Raw genomic sequence first — 6,172 nt, forward strand, 5'->3', positions numbered from 1 at the left:
GCGTGCCGCGGCAGCGCGCCGTTTGATCCTGCGCGGCGCCCGTTGCTGAGCCTGGAGATCAGACAAAGGACTTATCTGGCGCCCGCGGCACACCGCGTCGCTTTCTTTGTGGCAGCGCGCCGCGCCGCCAATACCAGCCGCCTTCTGCTGCCACAAAGCGGGCGCCACAGCCGTGGACTCCGGCACAGGCCCACAGTTACCGGGGTCTTCTCCAGCCGCACATCTCTGGCCCCACTTCTGCATCTGCCGGGTCGTTATAACTAAAGTACAGCTACTCACAGATGTCCTATGTGGGCCGTAATTATCGTACCACAACGAAATTTGGTGGATGTTCTAATGCATTAATGAGGAACAAATTTACACCGGAAAAAAAACTAGTTTCATTTATGGCCACCAAGTCCAAATTTGGCGCTGTGAATGCAAGACAGGGGTATAGAAATATTTACGTATGCAGTGGATCAGGAAAGGGACGTGGGTAAAAAAGGTCGAACGAGTGAGAAAAGCTTAAATGTTGATTGTATTATTAACAGCCGCTTACACAATTTGTTCTACATGAGCACCGGAGACGTTGACGAGATGCTGTAAAGCGAAAGGTTTGAACCTGGTGACCAAAACTGAAACTATTTTTTTCCAGCATAAATCATTAGCATATCTACCAAGTTTCGATGTCCTACGATAATTATAGCCCACATTGGACTCGTGAGTAGCTGCACTTAAATTGTAAGCATCTGATGCATCTACATGACTACTATGCAAATCGCACTGAAGTGTATGCAGGAGGTTCATACAACCACTTTCCGTTTATATACTTGTATGGATATGGTGTCTGTTCTTCCGGACATGTCCGAACGGGGACAGGTAGAAATGTGTGCCCCGACCGGGACTCGAACCCGGGATCTCCTGCTTACATGGCAGACGCCCTATCCATCTGAGCCACAGAGGGCACAGAGGATAGCGCGACTGCAGGGACTATCTCGAGCACGCCTCCCGCGAGGCCCACATTCTCACCTTGTATGTCCACACACTACATTCGTAGTGTCCCACCCCAACACACACCTTACTCGTGGGAGACATTCTTACTAAGTCCCGGAAGAATTCGGGGAACATATGTGCATCCGCACACCATATCCATATAAGTATATAGTTCTGGCAACACCGGCCATGACCTCCTTCTTCTGTGCGAATGCACACATATTTCCCAAGCTCTTACGGGACTTTGTAAGAATTTCTTCCACGAGTAATGAGTGTGTTGGGGTGGGACACCATGAAGGTAGTGTGTGGACATACATGGTGAGAATATGGGTCTCCCAGGAGGCGTACGCGAGATACTGCCTGTAGTCGCTCTATTCTCTGCGCCCTCGGTCGCTCAGATGGATAGAGCGTCTGCCATGTAAGCAGGAGATCCCGGGTTCGAGTCCCGGCCGCGGCACACATTTTCACCTGTCCCCGTTGATATATATCAACGCCCGTTAGCAGCTGAAGGTATTAATATATTTCAAATTACTTTCAGGTTATTCCTCCATCGTCCCTGTCTCGCATAGCGCGTGCTAAAAATGAATACGTAATTTTTTATGCACCAGATTTTATTTCTATTATTTTATTGCGATCATTTTTTCTCCCTGCGCGTGTGCAAGTCAACGAAACATTTTTACATCCGAATGATGAAGTTCATGATTGATATTTTGTGCAAAAATCTCGCAGCAACGAAAAACCCCTTTGCTTTAATGACTGGCACTCCAGCTCACTTATCATACCCACGACACTCCTTCCCTATTTCTTGATTACACAAAACAAGCTGCCTTTCGATGTTCTACTAGGTACGTTCCCTCTCTTTATTAAGTGTCCTGCCAATAAAACGCCTTACTCGGCACATTTTCTATGTTGTGGTTCCAGTTTAAGTTCTTCATAACTGTTATCCCTAGCTACTTAACGGGATCGACATAATTTAAATTTGTGTGACGTACGATATCTCTTACCCGAATTTTAATGGATTTTTTTAGTACTCGTGTACTTTTTATTCTTTAGCCTTAATGTCACTTTTCGTAGCATACAGATATCTTGTCTAAATCATTTTGCGTTTGGTTTTGATCTTCTGAGGGCTTTCCTAGACACTAAACGAGAGCATTATCTGAAAACAATCTAAGAGGGCTGCTCTCATTGTTGTCACCTAAATTGTTTACAAAGATTAAGAACACCAGACGGCTATAACACCTCCTTTTGGAACCACAGATATCACATCTGTTTCGCTATATGACTTCCTGTTAAGTAATACAAACTGTGAACTTCCTGACAGCGTTCTCATGCAAAAGCGCTTCCTAAAAGCTCAGTATACGGTAATTTTCATTGCTTCAGTATAGTTAAAGCAGCACGTCATCTTCGCTTATACTGCTGTGCTCGTTCCCGATTTTGGCATCATTTTAATAAGTGGAGATACTTAGAGCAGCTTTCATTATAAGACACCTCCCAGACCATCCGTAGCTATCATTCCGTAAGTTTCAGTAAGCATTAAATCTTCCACTTTTTCTCCAGAGTAGAGATTTTAGAGCTTGTTAAGTAGGCCCATGCTATAGGAGCAATCTCTTTCATTAGTATTCAGAACATCGGATCCCGTGTTAGAATCGAGAAACTGCTTAAATATTCAACCAAAATATTCAGAATTGGCAGCCGAAGATTTCTAGTATAAGGACTCACCCTCGTTCTGCCAACGGACTTGTGAAAGGGGGTGGTTGAGCTGACAGAGTTTCGGGGCACCCTTTTGCCCTTGGCGTGGGAAACTGTCCTTAAAAGATGTAAGCATCAGCAATGATCAGTGGCTTTGAGTTGCAGAAGGCAATGGAAGGCACTGCATTAGAGGCACATTCTGTATACCCAGAGGTAACGTCACCCGTAACTGAAAATGTATCATGTTGACCACTCCACTGGCAAAAGCTTCTGATTTGCCCCCCCCCCCCTCAAATCTCCGGGAGGGGATTGCCACAGTGGAGCTGACTGTGAGAAAAAGACTGAATAACGAACAATAGTGTGACGTTCTGTGTGTCTAAATGTAGCATAGAGACTAGAGAATCTGAAAATGGAAAGGCTCGGTCTGTATAGGGGGAAGGGGGGGATGGGGTGTCAGTTTAGTGAAATGGAAAAAAGATACGGATTTACGATCAGACGAATATAGGGTAATATCAACAGCGGCAGAAAAGTGGAGTAACAGGAGCAGAATACGTTGTGAATTTGGAGGTGGGGGCAGAGAGGCAGTTACTCTGAACAGTTCAGTGATAGGGCTGTTCTCATCAGAATCGATAGTATACCATCGCCAGGAACAATAGTTTAAGTGTAAGTTATATGTCGACGTCACAAGCAGAATATGAACAGGTAGAGAAAGTGTATGTGGATATTTAGTATGTAAAGGGAGATGATAATCTAATTGTCATGGGGGGTTGGAACGAGATAGAAGAGGAAGGAACAGGGGGCAGAGTTGTAGATGAATATGGATTTGGTATTGACAATAAGAAAGGAGAAAGGCTTACTGAGTTCTATTACAAATTGCAGTAATAGCGATAGAGACTGGAATATATCGAACAAATGACTGAGAGCATAGGGTGCAAGTGTCACTCTGAGAGAAAGAGGTTGCCACAAGAGGGGAATTGGTGGCGGCCACACCAAACCAGTCAGAAGAGGGGTAATTAAAAAAAAAGGTAATTCACTAACAGTCTAAGCCGATTGATCGTGATAGTTTCTTCTATCTAATCGACAGCCTTTTCATAACACCAAATTTTGGAGCAATCGATACTGTAAAACGCAAATGAGTCTGTAAAAAAACTTGGAGTTACGGTACTTTACATAACATTTTTAACTTCTGTTGCTCACTTGCAGCACACTTGAAGAAAACTGAATTCATGAGTTAAGAAGTTTATGGAATCTCATGGATGTTGGAAACGTTAGTGATTAGGGGAGGTCGTTTTGGGGTCGTTTTTAACATGATTGGGGAAGTTACTATACCAAAGGCAGCCACTTGAGCTTCGCTTGATTTCGTTAATCCATTTATGAATATTCTTCAGAAACAAACAATTCATATTTTTAAGAATGACTTGATAAGGCACGTAAAGTAAACACTAACTAAGTAATTCATCGAATTTTTTGAATTGAGAATCAGTCTAAGACTTCTACTATTCAAATTTCACAGTAAAATGCACTGGCAGACAAATGCCTTATTTATGGGCAACTATCTATCAGGAAAGTTGGGCAGCATCTTCATTAATCGTCTGGAAAACAAATTGTTTAAAGGAATCCTAGAAGTTAGGCCACACGGAGATACATAAACTGGCTGACAACAATAATAAACACCACCAATGGAACCACTTTCACCACTCTTCCTGATTGCTAAAAATTAGTTGGCACCTAATTTGCATTTTCACGTCTTTCAGTGACGACAATGGTGTTAAATCAACATTGTCACCGGAGCACTAGGGCCCCACAACACTGCGGTGGCACGGCATCTCTGCTGGCATAGCTGCCAGACACTACGCATGGGACTCGATGGAGCCTCCCACGTTTCGCAAATCTACCTGAGCCTGGCAGCAGAGCAGCTTCCCTGAGGTTCTGCAGGCAGGCCTGCCCTGACAGCACTACGAGTCGAATGCACAGTGGCTTACGGACACCCCCACACCAGCATGCCAGCAGTCTCACCATGCACGACCTGACACTCACTCGTACGTAGTTTTCTTCGAATTCCAAGTGTGTGCTGTGGATTGCTTCGACATCGAATCTCTTATCTGCGAGATTCAGATGAGATCACCAATTTGAGGTACTTCATCTCAATACTATTCAAACCACAAACTGAAAAAAGTTTTGAAAACGAATTCTATAAATTTTCGGAAGTCAAAATGAAGCCAGGAGTTTCAAAAACATTTTATTTTAGTTCATTTTAGTGAACGTAAATATTTTACACCATAAAGGGATCATGTTTTACAGAGCACACTACAAGTCTGTCTCCGATCGCAAGCGCACATCTTCTTCCTGTGCTTTAATATCTAACGCGTTCGTTATTGGTGAAGAAGAGGAAGAATCTCAGGGGTTCTTTTAGTCATAAACTGCGCTGCGGGAAATCCGTAGTCAGGATCAGGTGCATCCATAAGGAAAAGTAAATAAATATTTTTCAGTCATGTGTCAATTCTCCAGGCCTTTAACAACATAAGAGAAAATGCGCACAAAGACGAAAAAACTCCCGTACCTGGTGCAGCTGCATTATCAAAAAATTAAAAAAAAATGCGGAAAGAAGATAACGATGACTCGTTAATTATGGTACTTAGTGCGAGTATACAGCGAAGAGAATTACGCGAACGGTGGGCAGAAGAGGGCAAAGACAAAATGTTTGTCTCTTCTGAACCCACTCCAAAATATTCCCAAAGAAAAGAACATTTCTACCAAAAATTAGAATAACGACCGTCGTAAATGAAGCCCAGTTCGAAGAGTATGCCCCAAGACTTGACAGTAAGATTCAAACTACTTACAAAACCGCACTATCAAGGCAATTGGCGGGTGGGGAGTGTAGAGATCGTCGTCCCTCAGTTTCCTCATAACCTGTTCCTGGTGTTCCAATCCAGTTACAGCAACTTCACATTACAGATAAAGCACATTACAGTCTGGGATGCAAAAGTTTATCTCAAAACCTACTTCCAGACCGAAATAGCACAGCTTCGTCCCCTGATGTGCAGTGAGTGTTGCTAATGGGCCCGATACAGATGATGTCGGAGAACTATATTAAGAAATAACATATGTAAACAAATGAGGCAGGTCTCCTACTTTTTATGTCAAATATTTGTAGTATAAAACTTGAGTTTATAATGAAGTGCGCTTGATATAAAAACTGAAAAATCTATACGTTACCGTTAACTAAATTGTAAAAAAATCACTGCAAACAACAAATAATTACCTTCTGATAAGACATTAATGTAACAAAAACCGTTTCTTCTTGCTACAAAGCTTTCATTAAAACAGTGTCCTTTTTCTTCAGTTCATCTTGTCAGATCTCAAATAACCCGTCGATTGAACATACTGACTTTCTCACGTAACTGAAAAATTTATCATACTAGTTTCTTAAATCATTGTACAGTGTGAAGTAACACGTTCATATCACAATCAGCAACGAAGGAATGTACCCAGATCTACTTATTTTTCTGAA

This window comes from Schistocerca americana, chromosome 1, assembly GCF_021461395.2.
Source record: "Schistocerca americana isolate TAMUIC-IGC-003095 chromosome 1, iqSchAmer2.1, whole genome shotgun sequence".
Taxonomy (NCBI): Eukaryota; Metazoa; Arthropoda; class Insecta; order Orthoptera; family Acrididae; genus Schistocerca; species Schistocerca americana.